This window comes from Macrobrachium nipponense, chromosome 3 (assembly GCF_015104395.2).
Source record: "Macrobrachium nipponense isolate FS-2020 chromosome 3, ASM1510439v2, whole genome shotgun sequence".
NCBI classification, from domain to species: domain Eukaryota; kingdom Metazoa; phylum Arthropoda; class Malacostraca; order Decapoda; family Palaemonidae; genus Macrobrachium; species Macrobrachium nipponense.
Window position 1 is genome coordinate 135,218,853 of NC_087202.1, and position 18,438 is coordinate 135,237,290.

The 18,438-nt window shown below is 37.6% G+C and overlaps 1 pseudogene; it reads right to left on the bottom strand.

Moving 5' to 3' along the window:
* Positions 1-2,809: 2,809 nt before the first annotated feature.
* Positions 2,810-18,438, bottom strand: part of LOC135222076 (POC1 centriolar protein homolog A-like) — a 158,555-nt pseudogene continuing 142,926 nt past the window's right edge.

Below are 18,438 nucleotides of genomic sequence, written 5' to 3' on the forward strand. Positions count from 1 at the left end.
GTCACTACTAGTGCAGTTTTTGTTATACAATTAGTTATGCAATACAGCCTACTAATTATGTAACGTACTTAAAAAGTACTTGATTTTCCAAGCACTTTTTGGTCCAGTATAACTACATTGAATTCTAAAATCTCAAGTACAAGTAATCAAAATTTGTACTTAAGGCCAAGTCCAAGTACAAATACTTGTACTTGGAACCTTGGTTATTTGATTATCAACTCTGGTAGACTAGCTAACTGATAAAGTTTACTTGTAGACTAGCTAGTTGGTAAAGTTTAATTTTAATGATATAATATAGTACGAATTTGAAGTATCCTTTAGGGTGAAAATGATAATGGAAAAATTGAAGAATAGCCTACTACCTTTAACTGTTCTGGCAGATCAAATTCAACTGGGTCCTCTGCATACAAGGAGGTTTGAGAACTTACTGATAACATGGTAAATAACAGTATAATACTTCATTAACACTTAAAACTGTAGCAGGCCTAGGGATAGGCCTCATGATACATTGTATGTACAATGAAGTACAAGTAGTAGGGAAAATTGTCATACTTAACCATGGTTTTATGGACTTACAGTAACCTACATGCAATGTCAAATTGGCTTTAATAAAAAGCTTATTACAACATTCATTATTTCATTAGCTCAAGAAGCAGGCGTGTACTTAACTTAAAGTTGACTGTGATCTAACAAATGTTTACAAGTCTGAAGTTGTTTCATAGTTATAAGGATTTTCATAAATGAAAAAATGTTGCTACAATAATACCCCAACCTTACGTAAGGTTAAGTTCCAGACCCCCTCACGCAAAGGGAAGTTTTGCATCAGTTTGGTACGGTCCCTAAAAATGCTGATAAATGCTTACTTCTAGTCTGAACACTAAATATGACACTAATCATGCTCCTTAAATATTAAGCTAACTTTTAAATGAAATTAAAAGTTACAGGCAGCCCTCAGTTAGCGGCATTTCAGTTTTATGGCACTTGTTCAATATATTCATAACTGGATTTTACCCTCTGTAGGGTTTATAGCACTGCTGTCTGTTTGTCGGTGGCTTAGGCTTAGTGCCAAGACAGTCTCATATTACTATGTATAGTAATATAAAATACAAACAAAGTGATCTATTTAGCTCGATTAAGAGCAATTTTCTTGCTTCTATTTAGCGTAAATAGATCTCTAGAAACTATTTATATGGGACAAGGTGCTTTAAATTGAACTATGACTTAAATACGCCTTGTTGTGAATTCGATTTTGTTTTTCATTAATAGATGGTGTCAGGAGCATTTTTTGTGTGAAAAACAGATTCCATTAGTTATTTTTGTTCTACTATTTCAAAATAATACTAGATTTATGTATTTATCTTTTATCAGTGTGGAAACAGTAAAATGTTTTCATGACCAGTATTTTTAATTGAAATACTTTTTCTCTACTAAAAATTGCAGTCAAGTTTCATCTATACTGCTGATGCACGATAATTTACAGTCATTACCAGTGTGAAATTTTTTTTTTCTTCTTAGGCTCAGCTACAACTGCAGCTTAAATTTAGCAGTACTATGTTGCTAGTCAATATTTTCCCCATAGCAAATATAAGTATAATGCAAAAATATTTCTGGGCTCAGCTCGTGTCGGCCTATGAAAGGATCCTTAATATCATTCTTTCTAGGTAAAATTAATCTAAAAATTACCAGAGAAAAACAAAATTACGCCCCTATTACCATACCGACACTTCTTTTTAAGAGTGAGCGAGTCAGTTTTACTGACATTTTCTTAATTTGTTTTTCTCTGGTAATTTTAGATTAATTTTACCTAGAAAGAATGATATTAAGGATCCTTTCATAGGGCGACACGAGCCAATCACCCAGAAATAGATTTTTCCTTCGTCAAAATCCCTTTAAGTCCTTTTCTACTTAATTAACGTCATTTGTAACATAATTACAGTAATTTTCTACTATTGTCCAATGGCTGAAATGGAAGCAAAACATTGTTATTATCAGATTCGGTTTGGTTGTTGTAGTGGTTAAGCAACAATTATAATGTTACTAATAATGCTTTTATTATTCTCTTTTGCTTTTTTAACTTATTTAACAATAAGATATGATAAATAAAGAGATAGAGGAAACGTTAGCAGCATGAAAAAGGTGACTTTTTTTCTCTCTCTCTCTCATACTAGGCCAAGATATACCAGGAAGTTCATTGAATCTGACATTAAAAATTTGTAGAACTGCCATGCAGACCATAGTAAATGATTAGGCAAATGAGATCCCAAATATTCATTAAATTTATTACATATTTAGGCAAAATATGTGGCTGTGACACTGCCAAGGTATCGTTAACAAGTCTAGGGCACCATAATGGGGATTGTGGCGCCTGTTTTTTAATTTTGGTTAGCGCCGATTTTCGCTTAGCGTCAGGCCCCCAAGAACGGAACCCCTGTCGTTAACCATGGGTTGCCTGTACTGTAATTTCACTTAAAAGTTAGCTTAACACATTACCCATAAAAAAAAGAAATGGTTGGTAAAAATATAGGCATGTGTACATACATACAACATAGTTCTCTCTTCTTTCCATTATTTCCTTAAAATACTATCACAAATTTTGTAATTACAGTTATATTTTTATTATTATATTTGAAAATATTAATATATAAACATAGTACACACATGTACCATAAAAATTCTCTTATCTCAGTAAAAGAGAGAGAGAGAGAGAGAGAGAGAGAGAGAGAGAGAGAGCGAGAGAGAGAGAGAGAAGAGAAGAGAGAGAGGAGGAGAGAGAGGAGAGAGAGAAGAGAGAGGAAAAAAATGAAGAGAGAGAGAGAGAAAAAAAAAAATTATTATTTTTATTATTTAATGTTATATTCAATTTACACAAAAGCTTGAAAACTTATAAATTACATAAAACAATGGAACACCTTTGCAGGGTTTCTCCAGGATTGAAAATGTTGCATTTGCCTTCACTTTTGTGAAATACTTGTGCATGATAATTGGTTAAGTTCCAATTAAAAGTTCGAGCTATTGTAAATTCGCGCAACTCAAATCGTGTATGTTGCTGCTGGTCTGTGCATTCATTGCCACTGCCATATCTGGGAATCAAAGCAATGACACTTTACTTGTACACGACAGTCATGTGACTGTCCAATCTCTCCTCTCTATATCTATGGGGAAAGCAACTAATTGTGCTTAATCCTGAAATCAAACTGCTATTGCTTATCTCTAAGCATTATGCAAGAAAGATTCTTTTCTTTGTGAGTAGGTATGGGGAGGCCCATACCTACCCTGCAAGAGGCTAACAATCACTTGCAGGTGACTGAAAGCCTCTGACTATCAAAAAAGGAAAGCACTGGCATGAAACCCAACAACGCTTCTGGGGAAATGCCCATTATAGTCCTCATCATACGAGGAAGAAGAAGAGGTGGTCTAGCTTCCCTCTACTGAAGATGTTGCAGTAGTCCTTCAAAGTATGACTGCTATCAGACTAAATGTTGAGCTAGCAGTTGAAGCAACAGGAAGGGGTGTACAGTGAACCCCCTGTACGTATTCACTGACTCACGTATTTGCGGATTTCTCGTGGGAACATTTACCCCATTATTCGCTGAAAATTCACCTATTCGTGGTATTTTTCTATGAGAAATATCCACAAACTATTGTTTTTTTTTTTTTTAATCAATTTCATCATAAAATGAACTTTTTGCGATGAAACAATTAAAAAACCAGGTATAAACATATTTAGTGGGTTTTTCTTGAGTTTTATCTAACAAAATAGGCAGTTTTAAGAGTTTTTATACGGGTTTCAACTTTCACAGGTTCTGGCTATTTGCAGGGGCTCTGGTACCTATGCCCCATAAATACTGGGGGAACAATGTACTTGGAAAAAAGCTGGGAGGATTTCAGCAGTGAAGGGGAAGAGGTAGGCTAACACTGGTTTGTATTTCTTTTGGAACAAATATATTTTATTTACAAAAATATGAATAGTATACAACAGTTTCCAAAATTTTATGTTGAGTACTGATTATACACTAATTCGCTAAGATATCTTAAAAAGAAACCTATAATTTTCTTAATTTGTAATCAAAACTAAAGAAACTACCTAATTTTCAATAAATATATTAATTTTCACTATAAAGTACAAACTATGTATCAAATGCAACATTCTAATTTCATTGAAAATGTATTCTAGTAAAACAATAATGAAAAATCAGCTATTACCTATAAACACACTAGACTACATATTTTCATAAAAAATAAGGTGTTCCATTTGCTTTAAATGGTTTAAAATTCAGCAAAGAGTATCACTGATTCATAAAAACTGTCAACAGGCAAAACTCACTGTTATGTTATAAAAACAATCAAGTCACTGCTCAGTCCATAGAGCATTGGTCCCAGAGGAAAGTGAATAACAGAATTGTTAGTTTCCCTAGTTCTATGACATAATACACTTAACAAGATGCTTTGCGCTGATTGCTGACAAGTTCTGTAATTTTATTTTCTGCAAGGGACAGCCTTTGTTCCAGAACAACAACTGTCTGTGCAAGTGTGTCCAACTGGGTGATAATATGCTGCAAAGATCCCTTTATCTGCTGCATGGCAAGCGATGTATCTTCCTGATCATCATTCCTGGGCTTCTGGAAAGAAATTCAGTGCCATAGTTAGTTGTTATAAATCTTTGTATAAACTTGACATTCCCTATATCTGAAGAATACATGAGTCAAAGCAAACTAACAATTTACTCCTTGGTCTCTAAGAGCAAAAAGCAACCTTCTATTCCTTTTGACATAAAAAAACGAATTGCTGTTGCAGGATGAGATATACATCAAAATCTAATTAAACATTAACTGATTAATCTGCAACCCTTACAAACAAAAATGGAGATGTAATACTATTTCCAGTTTTACAGAAGAATAAATTTACTATATATGCAATTTCATCTCAATTTCTTGGATTCGTTTAATATACAATACGTATTTCATTTTCTATTTTAAGATCACTGAACTGTAATTAACTGTGTAACCACATCCTCATGTAATTACTATGATCCTCTACATAAATCTGGATATAACTGTCATAACTTCAACAAGAGAGGTTGTACTCTACTGCAAGTTGTAATGTATCTTTGCATATATTTTCCTCATTTATGTAAGGGGAAATGCATATTGTAAGAAAGGAAGATATTGTTTTGTTATATTTGTATTTAGTTGAGAAAAGTGTAGTGCTTAGTTATTTCATGTATTAGTTTGTAAGTACGTATGCATGTAATAGCTCTAAATTACCAGCCATTGGCTGTTTCGTTGTTTGACTAGTTGGCTGAATGTTTTGTGTCAGCCAACGATGGTCAGTCAGGCAGTCTAGTTACAGCCGATAGAGTCAAGTCATGTTAGCTCAAGTAAGTGGTCATATGGACAAGATCTAGTCTAATAATCTCCACAAAATCATTGGAATCTCCATTTCATGATCACTTAAGTATTCCTATCTTAAGTTCATTTGGGGAAATTCCTTTTTAGGATATGCATATCTAATGATAAGGAAGTGTTTCCTATAATGTTCTTCGGATGAGAATACAGGCAGTCTACGGTTATTGGCAGGGTGCTGATAAGTGAATACCACCTTCACCAAAACTCGGCGATGTATGGGCGCCAAGTTTCGGTTAATGGCGGCCCTGTTAGGTATGTTATGGTGACATAACTCTACCATCAGCAACTTATGGCACCAATAACCGAAACTCGGTCTGTTACGGTGCCATAAATCGCAGATTTTATGGCGCTAGACAAGCACCTTAAAACTGGATTGCCATTAACCGAGTCCACCAATAACCAGGGACTGCCTGTAGTGGAAAGGAGACTGCGCTTAGACTGGATCTCAAATCATCTAGGTTAGGATAGCGAACTCATCATTCACAATAACGAATCCATCATTCATAATTACAGTAAGTTAATATCTACTCATTGATATACACAACACAATGTTACATCTTGAATGTCAATTAATATGAGTAGTATATAAATCTGGGTCTCATAGTGTAGAACTTAGGGTACGATTTATAAAGATTAGGGTACGATTTATAAAGACAAGATGTGACCAGCTTTTGGTGGCAGCCATAAGTTAGGTTAAGCAAAATGACAAATGACTCATTTTTCACTTAACCCTATTACACCGAAGCTTGGTAAAAAAAAAATGTCTCCCGTGTGCCGGAGGTGTTTCAGAGTGAGCGCGGAAGCGGAAAAAAGGGATTTTGACGTAGGAAAAATCTATTTCTGGGCGAGGAAGCCGTGTCGCCCAGTGAAATATGTCTGCTTTAGCACTATTTCTAGTAAAATATTGCTATAATACCAGAGAACTGCTAAATTGGACATGTCAGAAGCCTCTGACTCGCTCACCTATATAAAAGGTGTCGGTATAAAAAAAATCTGGGGCGAGTGTTAAACACTACCACAGCAACCCCTCCAATTAGCCTTTTCCTCATCAAAAGACCCTAAATACGGGGAGCCGACCCATAGGTCACACCTAGCTACCCGCCTGTTGGAAGGCGGCTGTGACGTCATACTTATCGATAGCAATGAAGCTTGGTGGCACTGCAAGGGGAGGGGTAAAAAACCAGGTGGGGGGGATTTCACTGGGCGCACAAGGCTTCCTTCCTCGCCCAGAAATAGATTTTTCCTACGTCAAAATCCCTTTTCTGGGCTCAGCCGTGTCGCTCCCGTGAAATTGTACCAGAGAAACACCAAGCTACATCACTCTGAAATGAAACAGAATATTAAATTGTATAAACTAACACCATAGACCAAGTGAAATAGCAAAGAGATTTGCTGCGATAGGTAGGATGTTAATAAAACTGGCATAATGGAAAATATTCATATGACACAAGGACAGTACTATATTGATGTTGCAAGGAGACACTGACCTCCCTACAGCTATTGCCTGATAAGTTTAAGATCCTCCAAGGACTTAAGGTAAAGCTTTGGAAAACCCAGTGCGACTGCCGACCAGTATATTTCTTCAGATCATCAAAGTTCATATATTTGAAGAAATTTACAGAAGTTGTTATAGCCCGAATAGCACGCGCTTTGGGAAAGGACCCTGGCTGACTTCCTTGGTAAAATACCAAAAAAACTGCTGCGTAATGCCTTTAGGGATATGGTACCACCACCGCCCCACATGAAAAGGATGGGGGGGGGGGGCCTTCGGAAAAGGTAGATGTGCTAGATAAATAGTCCTTAGGGGTTTTAACAGTACATAAAGATGATGTTGCGGAAGCGGAACAACCTTCCAAGGGGATCGCCTTACCAAAGGGTTCTCATTCTTAGCCATAAAATAATTATTTGGTGAAAGCAACACGTAACCCAACCCGAGGAAGGAATTCTATATGCCCTTGGCCACTAGATAAAGATGACATCTCCGATGTTCTGGCACCTGAAGCCAGACTTATTAAATTAAAAACAGTGCCTTACGCAACAAAAGGGTTTGGCAATCACATTTGAAGTTGTCTGTTTTAGAGTCTAACCTGAGACCATCGTTAAGAAACCATGACACTGACGACGGCCTTTGAAGTGGGCCGCAGGCGTGCACAAGCCCTTGGGATTGAGGTGAAATAAGACTCAGTTAGATTTATACCAAACCCGAGAAGAAAATCTTTTTCGGAGCTGACTTAGTGGTTGTTATTGTGGCAACTGCCAAGCTTGTTCGAATAAAATGGCCTGAAAAAAAGAATGTTATAGTCACGTTCATTGTCATTACTTTGACATTGATTTCCTGAGAAATGTAGGCAATTGTTTAACTGCTGAATCATACTGGCGAAGTGTAGATTCTCTTTTGTCTGACTCCAAGAACAGAATGTTCTGTGGATCAATGTCCCCTACCCTCCTACCTGCAAACTTCATGAAATCCATAAAGATAGGGTTTTGTGAAGACCTGAGGAATCGAACACAGTCACCGTTTGAACTTGTTGCGTCAGCCTCAAGCCCGGGAGAGGGTGAGGATGAAGACCTAGTTCTAGGAGAAGGAGAAACCAATTGTTCTGGGCAGTAAGGAGCTATGAGAGCCACCTGACCTTTGAAGGATTTCAACTTGTGCAACACCTTCAGGAGAGGGTTCACTGGAGGGAATAAATAAACCTCCCTCCACTGGTTCCAATCTATACTCAGGGCGTCCGTAGCGTATGCTAGAGGGTCCATACTTTGGGCTACGTAACAAGGCAGCTTGTGGTTTGCCCCTGTAGCGAACATATCTACTTTCAGACCCGGTACTCTCCTACAAACCCTCTCGAAGGGTTCCTGGTCCAGTGACCCATTCTGGCTCCAGGGGGAACTGACCGGGACAATGCGTCTGCTACTACATTGTGGACTCCTGCCAGATGGGTAGCCGATAGATGCCAGGTGTTCTTGTCAGTTAGAGAAAAAATTGCTATCACCCTGTGGTTCACATGACTTGACTTGGACCACCTCTGTTTTTATACCATGTATCACTACTGCACTGTCGAGAGCCAATCTGATATGAGTCTCCTCCGGAGGACGGAGCTTCTTTAACGGTCAGAAACACTGCCATAGCTTCCAGGATGTTGATGTGAAGCTTTTGGAACTGAGGTGACCAAGTTCCCTGAACCTTGTCGTGCTGTGAATAACCTCCCCAACCTGATAGTGATGCGACTGTATGCATCATAGGGACGGGGGAGGGAACTGCAACTGTAACTCTTTGGCTATTGCCCATGGACGTAGACGTTCCTTGGGAATCAGAGTACCCACCCGGCCGAACTTGTCACGACACTTGGCATTGGCCTTGAACGTCAAACTCGATTGATGTCCTTGAGCTTGGCTTTCAACAGAACGTCTGTGACTGACGCAAATTGGAGCGAGCCTAGGATCGTCTCCTGATTCCTTCTCGAAGCCTTTTTGCATTTTAAGAATTGGCTTGTTACCTTGGCATCCCCTTCCCTGATGGAATGGAAAGGTTGTGTGAATCCAAGCCCCAATGGAAACCTAGCCACTGGAACTTGGATTCTGGGGTGGGGCCAATCGGGACTTGGTCCTGTTGATCTTGAACCCTATATATTCCAGGGAAAAGATATGACCCCGTCCATGGCTTTCCTCCAACTTGTCTTTGACCATCTCCCAGATTAGCCAGTCGTTTAGGTACGCCACTACCAATAAAACCTGAGACCTTAGCTCCTGCACCACTACCTCCGCCAGTTCCGTGAAAACCCTTGGGGCTATATTCAGCCCAAAGGGCATCACATCACCTTGAAGGAATAAGCTTCTTTTACTAGTTTGAAGCCCAGGAATGGATGGGAGTGCTGAGCCGTCGGGACATGATAATAGGCGTCTGTAAGACCTATAGAGGTGGTGACGCCCCCCCACGGGAAGTAAGGCCCTTACCTGAGAGATGGTCAGCCTTTAGAACTTGTCGCAAGGAATGTACAAGTTTAAACGGACAAGTCTAAGATCACCCTCCTTTGGTCGGTCCCTTTCTTGGACACTGAATAGACGACTTTGAAATTTTAAGTTCTTTGTCCTGGAGACTGTTCCCTTCTGGAGAAGGTCCCTGGGGTAATCCATCAACCCTTGGGTGGATGCTGATAGAAATAAACTATGATTTTCCGCCCCAGCTGCTGAACTCCCAACGATGTTAAAAGAGATACAGCCTGCCTCCTATTTGAGGAACTTCATTGAGATGATGAGGGTCGGGTTCCTTTCCTGACCATACACCTCTAGCTCGCCCTTGGGCTCCGGTTCCTCCACTCTGACGAAAGGGGGAACCTGTTGGCTAGCCGACGGCGAAAGGGAGACAAATTGAGGCTGTTGCCGAGGCTGAGTCTTAGAAGATGAAGGTTGGGGAACTTGCTGAATTAGTACAGCTTATAGCACAGGGTGCTGTTGCGGAACTTGGAAAGGTTGGTACCATTCTTTGACTTTTCCTAGTCCCTAAAACTGGAGGAAGAAGACTCTTAATATCCTTTTGAAAGGGATGCCCCAACGCAATCTGATGCTTGATTAAAATTAAATGATGCCTCATTCTGAACCTCGTTTACTGCCGAAGCTGGAAGAGATCTGCACCCCAGATTGAGGAAGCCAGCTGTTGGGTTCGTGCCTGATCGTAGCCTCGGATAGAACATGCTTCTTGCCATTTCTCTTAGTAACCGCAAAGCCGTACGAGGCACATTGCAATGGCTTAAAGTAACTACTCCGCAATGACCTTATACAGCGGTTCATGAGCATACTCCAGAACCGCCGTCTCCGTCATCACTAGAGAGTTAAGAGACCTTGCAGACGTGTCCTAGCATCAAATCCGGCTTGGATCAGTGCGTCTGACAGAGGCGCTCACTAAACAAGTTGATTGCACAGTTTGGCTTAAGCTTGCCTGCCGAGAATGTAGCCACGCAAACTTCCACAAACTCTCTCTACCTTGGGGGTAGCAATGATGTGGAATCTGTCTCGCTAAGCTGGGGCTCTTCCTGAGTCACTGCCTGAAGGGTAAATCCTGCTACCTTTGATGTAAAAGGTAAGGAGTTCCCGTCATGTTGTTACCTTAGTATTTGAGCAGATCCACTTCTAGGCTCCATATCTATACTTGATGAGCCTGATTGCTAGAAAGGGATAACAGTCCCCTTGGAGACCTTGTCCTTTCTAATCGAAGCTGCCTCCATAAGCCTAACCTAAATAAGCTATAAATGGTGGCCATAACCTTTCGGGAATAACTCGAAATCCTCGAGTCTATGTGTACCACAACCTTCTACAGTCAACATCCCGCTGACAAACGGAGCGAAGTTCACTACCCTCCAAAAATCACCAGGGTGGAACGGAGGGAAACGTGTGGACCCGTCAGGCATGCTCTGACCATTGCACCAAATTACTAGGAGGTGCCGGAACTGCCGACTCCTGTCTGAGACCTGCAATCAGGGAGTCCTGTGCACGTAAACGTTTAAAAACACCCTTTCAAACCTTGCTGCGACTGAACTGACTAAGCTAGCAAGACTACTGGCCTGATTTAAAATATTCGTGTTGAACAGGTCTTTGCCGACTAAAGGGGAACCTTCCAGCGCTACCCTACGGTACCTATGAGGTATCCGACCTCTAGACGTTGCAGGGATGGGACTTGAGGGGCAATGGGAAGAGTTCTCTCCTTGAGGCCTTGGATCTCATCCTAGGTTTAATATGTGTATGAACCTCTGGAACCTGCCCAGGCCTTGGCTTTGTGTCTGATTGGCTTTTAAGCAAGGTTTTACCCGAAGGTTTCTCTTTAATCTAGGAATCACAGAGAAGGAATGCGACCTGGGAGGGGGCAAACCTGTGAAACCCATGAAGGAATTTGGAGTAAAGGGAGAGGAAGAATCAGAGTCACTCGAGGAAAGACCCCGGTGACCAACTAGGCTAGCCTCATTAACACTGTTACCTGTAACCATATCTTGTGTAATGGGCAAATCCTCACTAGTTCAAGTGAGACTTCTTCCAAACCAAGGTCTGGCAATTCTGCCTCTTGCTGTTCCATAACTGAATCTTGAATTTATTTGATAATTGGTGCTGCGACTTTTGGGTCAACGTATCCGGCAGCTTTCCCGCTGGGGAGGCTGCCATATCTTGAGGTAGCATAAAAAGGCTTAGCTACCCTACGTTCTGTCCAAAACCTCCAACCCAGACCTTGAGGTGGAGAGTGCAGCATGCTTAACAGACTGCTCTGTCTGTAATGCAAGGAATGTGTCAATTTCGAGTAAAATCTTTGAACATTATGCTTACATATGTTGATTGAATTAATGTAATTTAATTTCAGAAATTTTAATTTATTATTTATTTTATATAGTAATTTATTTGATTATTATTTAGTTATTTATTTATTTTAATTGTTTATTTAGTTATCTATTTATTTATTTATTATTGAAATAGGACGGTGGATAAACGGCGAAGCACGAAACAAAGAAACGTGCTCGAAAGAAGACCCTCCCCCGTGAAAAACGTGAAAATAATGAAAATAACAAAACATAAATGGAAATCGGATCGACTAAAAACTGCCACCCAAGAATAAATAAAATAAATAATATCCATTACATATAATATATATATATATACATACAATTATATATATACCACACATAACATACATACATGTACTGAAATATCACATGTTACAAGCAGAGAGGAAGACTACTCGAAGTCGGTACAATTCAAGCGTAAATCGGTACAATTCAAGGGTAAGCCGTGAAGGCGACTTGCCGCCCGCCCCCTATTTAAAAGTGACGCCTAATAAAATCCTAAATAAAGGAAAACAAAACGATAGGCAAATTCACTCCCTAAATATTGAAAAAGGGCGGAACCAGTACTTAACTTGGGTGAAGAGGTAGATGACGATCCGTAACCAGAATAAAAATAAAAGAACAAATAGTAATATTCGAACGTGCGAACACGGAATGGCTATCGAAAAGTATGACGTCACAGCCGCCTTCGAACGGGGTAGCTAGGTGTGACCTATGGGTCGGCTCCCCGTATATTTAGGGTCTTTTGATGAGGAAAAGGCTAATTGGAGGGGTTGCTGTGGTAGTGTTTTAACACTCTCGCCCAGTATACCGACACCTTTTATATAGGTGAGCGAGTCAGAGGCTTCTGACATGTCCAATTTAGCAGTTCTCTGGTATTATAAGCAATATTTTACTAGAAATAGTGCTAAAGCAGACATATTTCACGGGAGCGACACGGCTGAGCCCAGAAAATATTTTTTTCAAAAAATCACAGCGCGCTTAGTTTTCAAGATTAAGAGTTCATTTTTGGCTCCTTTTTTTTTTTCATTGGATGAAGTTTAGTATGCAACCATCAGAAATGAAAAAAAATATCATTATCATATATAAATAATGCGATATAGATAGCGCAAAACGAAATTTCATATATAATTGTATTCAAATCGCGCTGTGTGCAAACGGTTAAGGGTAACAAGTTACTTTTTATTTCATTGTAATGTACACTAAATTGCAATCATTTTGGTATACAACACATTGTAGAACGATAAAAAGCAACACAGAGAAAATATTATCACAAATAATGCAGAATTCGTAACGCGCGTACGTAAAAACAAATATTTTTTTCAAAAATTCACCATCAAATCTAAAATATTGTCCTAGAGAACTTCCAATTTCTTTCAAAATGAAGACAATGATTGAATATTACTATACTGTAAGAGTATTAGCTTACAATTGCAGTTTTCGACCATATCTGACGAGTTAAAGTTGACCGAATGTCGAATTTTTTTATATATACAGGCGGTCCCCGGGTTACGACGGGGGTTCCGTTCTTAAGACGCGTCGTAACCCGAAAATCGTCGTAAGCCGGAACGACGTTCTTGAAAAAATGTCCACAGGGAAAATTTCACTACTAATTTGCAATTTTTCTTAGGGCGTATCTCTAAAATTATCACTAATTTACTTTTTTCATGTGCAACACTGTGTATTCACAAATTACTGTATATTTTCATTAAAATACAAGAGAGAGAGAGAGAGAGAGAGAGAGAGAGAGAGAGAGAAGGGGAGAGAGAGAGAGAGAGCAGAGAGAGAGAGAGAGAGAGAGAGAGAGAGAAATAACTCCTTACAGTTTCAATAGATTGAAATGAATGTCTGTAGGCAACTTTTTCTCTCTCCCATAAATACATATATTTCTCCAGAGAAGAGAGAAAGAGAGGACTGTGCAATTATGTTTGTCTGTCTATCAATTCTTTTGCTGAGAGCGAGAGAGATAAAAGGAAGAAATAGAAACACCAAATGTATGACAAGTATCTTGTGGAGAGAGAGAGAGAGAGAGAGAGTTGTCCTTACAGTATTTAAAAGAGAAATGGAATGATTAATGTATTTAAAATACTCAGATATGAATTTTGTACTTATAGTATTATTATTGGAAAATATTAATGATAAACTTATTACATACACGTCCATGAAAATGATCTCATCTCAGTAAGAGAGAGAGAGAGAGAGAGAGGACATAAAACCATTAAATCGTTTGACCATTGTATGTCATTGTTAAGCTCGAGTGTCAACTGAGTTGAGGTGGGGAAATTGATACAGAAAAAGACAACGGGAAGAATTTTCTTTTGAAATTAGTATCGTATTATTACTACTTCTATTATTATTATTATTATTATTTGAAATATAATAAACATGTGCATCTACCATAAAAATTCTCTCATCTCAGTAAGAAAGAGGAATTATCCTTACAAGTGAAATGGAAAGGTCTTTTCATCTCTTTAAAATACGACTATTATGAATTTTGTAATTAAAGTTTTATTGTTATTATTATTATTATTAAATAACTGAAATTATCAATAAACATTTTACATACTAGTACCATAAAATTCTTTCATCTCGGTAAAAGAGAGAGAGAGAGAGAGAGAGAAAGAGAGTGTTTATCTCTCTCTGTTCTCTACAAAAAATACTTATAACGCTTCCAGCGTAAGAGAGGAGGGAGTTAACACTATGACCCATTATTATCTTGTGTGGCAAAAGAGAAAGAGAGAGAGAGAGAGTTAACCTTAATTAAAAGTGACATGGATAGATTAGTACGTATTGTATTTCTTTAAAATACTATCACATATGAATTTTATATTACAGTTATTATTATTATTATTTGAAAGTATTAAAAACAAATAGTACAAGTCCATAAAAAATCTCAAGTCTCAGTAAATGAGAGAGAGAGAGAGATAGAGGGGGGAAAAGGTCAGGACCACGTAATTGCAACACTGCAGCTCTTCCCCCAAATTTTCCCCCGCCCCCGCCTGGCTGTCAAACGAAAACTTGATATATTCTGACAGATTTTAGTAACCTGAATCTCAGAAAAGGTTACTGGAAGTTACTTGAAGAAGACTGGGATTTCCTTCATTCTTCCATAATTTTTTAAATATAAGCTAAAATCTTACTAATTCACTATGGTATTTTCTTTAATGAATTGATATTATTGCTGTATAAATTAATATTAATATTTGAAAATAGTAAATCATTTATTTATCATACTAAAAAACATACATCTTTGTAGTAGAGAGAGAGAGAGAGAGAGAGAGAGAGAGAGAGAGAGAGAATTATAGTGATTATTTTTGTTGGAAAATACAAAGAGAGAGAGAGAGAGAGAGAGAGAGAGAGAGAGAGAGAGAGAGAGAGAGAGAGAGAAACTGTGCTAAACTATAAAGGATTCTTATCTTATCATAGTATGTGTTTTTTAAAAGCGTTGTAAACTCGGAGCGTCGGCAGTGTCAGCGTCGTAACTCGAACAAGCGTCCATAACCCAGGGCGGATTTTTCAATGAATATTTAAGAAAAAGCGTCGTAACCTCGGAACGTCGTAAGCCGGACCCGTCGTAACCCGGGGACCGCCTGTATATTTTTTATATGCAATTATTTTGGAAATAAGAAAAGCTACAACCTTCAAATATTTTTTCGTTTTATTCTACATGAATTGCACACATTTTTCATATATAAAACTCTATGAAATGCCTAATATGAAACGGAGCAAATATTCCGAGAATGGTACGTACGCATTTCTGAGATTTGTGGCGGAGAATCCGCGTCGCGGAGGGAAGGAAAGATTTTTTTTTAAAATTCAACATAATCTAAAAATTTTGCTAGAGACTTCGAATTTATTTCAAGATGAAGATAAATGACTGAATATTACTAGACTGTAAGAGTTTTAGCTTACAATTGCATTTATCGACCCATTTTGGTGGAGAGTCCAAAGTTGACTGAACGTGGTTTTTTTTTTTTTTTCTATTTGTCGTGATTTATATGCAAATATTTCAAAATGAGAAAAGCTACAACCTTCAATTATTTTTTTGTTGTATTTTACATGAAATTGCGCACATTTTCATATATCAAAAACTTATGTAACGGCTAATTTAAAATGGTGGGCAAACATTACCACAATCGCACGTAGGATTTTTTCGGAAGAGTTACCGCGCTGGACGAAAGAAAATGTTATTTTTTCATAAATTCACCAGATCGAAATATTGTGCTGAGACTTACAATTTATTGCAAAATGAAGGTAATGCTTGAATATTACTTGAATATAAGCGTTTTAGCTTACAATTGCGTTTTTCTAACCATTTCGGTAGAGTACAAAAGTTGACCGAAGTTGAAATTTTGGCAATTATCGTTATTTATATAAAAATATCTCAAAACTGATAAAAGCTACAACCATGGGTTGTTTTTAGTTGTATTGTGCATGAAATTGCACACATTTCCATAAAATCTTTATATAACGACTGATTTTAAAAATGGTGAAAACATTACCACAATCGCATGTATGATTTTTTTCGGAAGTTACCGCGCGGACGTAAGGAAAAAGTTTTTTCATAATTCACCATAAATCGAAATATTGTGCTAGAGACTTCCAATTAGTTGCAAATTAAGGTAAATGATTGAATATTACTAAAATATAAGAGTATTAGCTTACAATTGGCGTTTCTCGACCATTTCGGTAGAGTCAAAGTTGACCGAAAGGTTGAAATTTTGGCAATTATCGTTTTTTTATATGAAAATATCTCAAAACTGATAAAAGCTACAATCATGAGTATTTTGTTGTTGTATTCTACATAAAAATGCGCACATTTTCATATATAATACTTCATGTAACAGCTAATTTACAATGGGACAAGCAAAAATTATGTCAAAGTGACGAAATAATTTCCGAGATGTGTCACAGATACTTTTTTAGTGCGGCAAGAAATAAATTTGCGCTTGCGCGCCTGCGTAACGATTGTAAACAAAAACAACACCTTGATCCGTGAACTCCCAGCATCCCCCAAGGCGCGTGATTCAAAAGTTTTAGGCTGGTAGGCCTATAAGGTATTTTTCCGCGAATTTTAAAAAAAACTTTTGTAAGTCGACGTAAAATACGTCCAGACGGCACACGGGAGACAAAAAATGTCGACGTAAAATACGTCCAGTCGGCGTAAGAGGGTTAATAAATTTGGTTTTTCTTTTTTGAAGTTTAATGGTAATTTTAGAGAAGCTCAAGTGACGATGATATTTAAAATTTAAATAAAACCTTATGTTGTACACAGTGTATATATATATTCATGCATATACACATACATTAATACCTCGAACTTAAGTGAGGTTAGGTTCCAGACCCCCTCGCGCTAATAAATGCTTGCTTCTAGAGTCTGAACACTAAATATGACCTTAATCATGCTCCCTAAGTATTAAGCTAACTTTTAAATGAAATGAAAGTTACTGTAATTTTATTTAAAAGTTAGTTTAATACATTCCCCTTAAAAAAAAAATACGTAATTGGTTGGCATAAAAATAGTTACAGTAACTACTACATACAGACGTATCCATTTTCGTACAGATACTAACGTTACCCGTAATTCATGGGATGCCATTTTCTTTTTCCCTCAGAGTAAAATAAGTTTTCTTTGTGTCACTGGGTAAATTTCATATGTCAGTTATAACAAAAGTACACAATTCAATAATATACAGAAAACATGTATGTACATAACTAATGTTTCAGAGGGTGAAGGTGACATTCAATCAATTTAAAAGCATGTACTACTAGTGTGAGGACTAAGAGAGAGAGAGAGAGAGAGAGAGAGAGAGAGAGAAATATGTATGTCATGTGAGGCAAAACTCTGAAGGGGTATCATCTTTAAAAAGTGCAAATGGGTTAACATCTTCTGAAAGTACATTAACTGTATGCACTGTAATTACGTAACATAGTACATACAGATTGTACCAGCATTTTTCTTCAAGGTTAAGTAAGTAATTTTCACTGAACAACTGTTATGTCTCTGATGTTTTAGCTGATTATGGAGGTCTTATACAGTGACAAACACTGTGAATTATGTACTGCCTTTGTATATTTATTTTCAAAAATATAAATAGCACACAGAGAATCTCCATACTGATTTTACACTTAAAAGAATGAAAATTTACATTAATTGTAGTATAATAGTACGTACCTCAGAAATTAAACAAAGTTTCTGAAGGGATATCATCTTTGAAAAGTGCAGAAACTTTGCGAATCGATATTGCATCTTGTAAAAGTATGTATATGCACAAACTGTAGGTGCTGTATTTACCTTTGTACCATATTTATGCATGTACAAAAATAAATAACACATTTTTAATAGAGATTTTATACAGAAAAGCTTTAAAACTTAAAAATTTTCATAATAAATTAAACATAAACAATTTTTCTGGGTTTTGCAGTGTTTCTGGAGGATTCGCAAATGTTCGCGCTACGTACTGTGAATTCGCGCAAATCAAATTGCGTAGGTTTAGGGTAGTACTGTATATAGTATAATATACAGTAGTGCCTCAGGTTACGAAATTAATCCGTTCCGAAGTGGCCTTCGTAACCTGATTTTTTCGTATCTAGAACTACGTTTTACATGTAAATTGCCTAATTTGTTCCAAACCCTACAAAAACACCACAGTAAATTTTATTATTAAGCTAAATTAACCAATAAACAATGAAATAGAACAATTTGGACC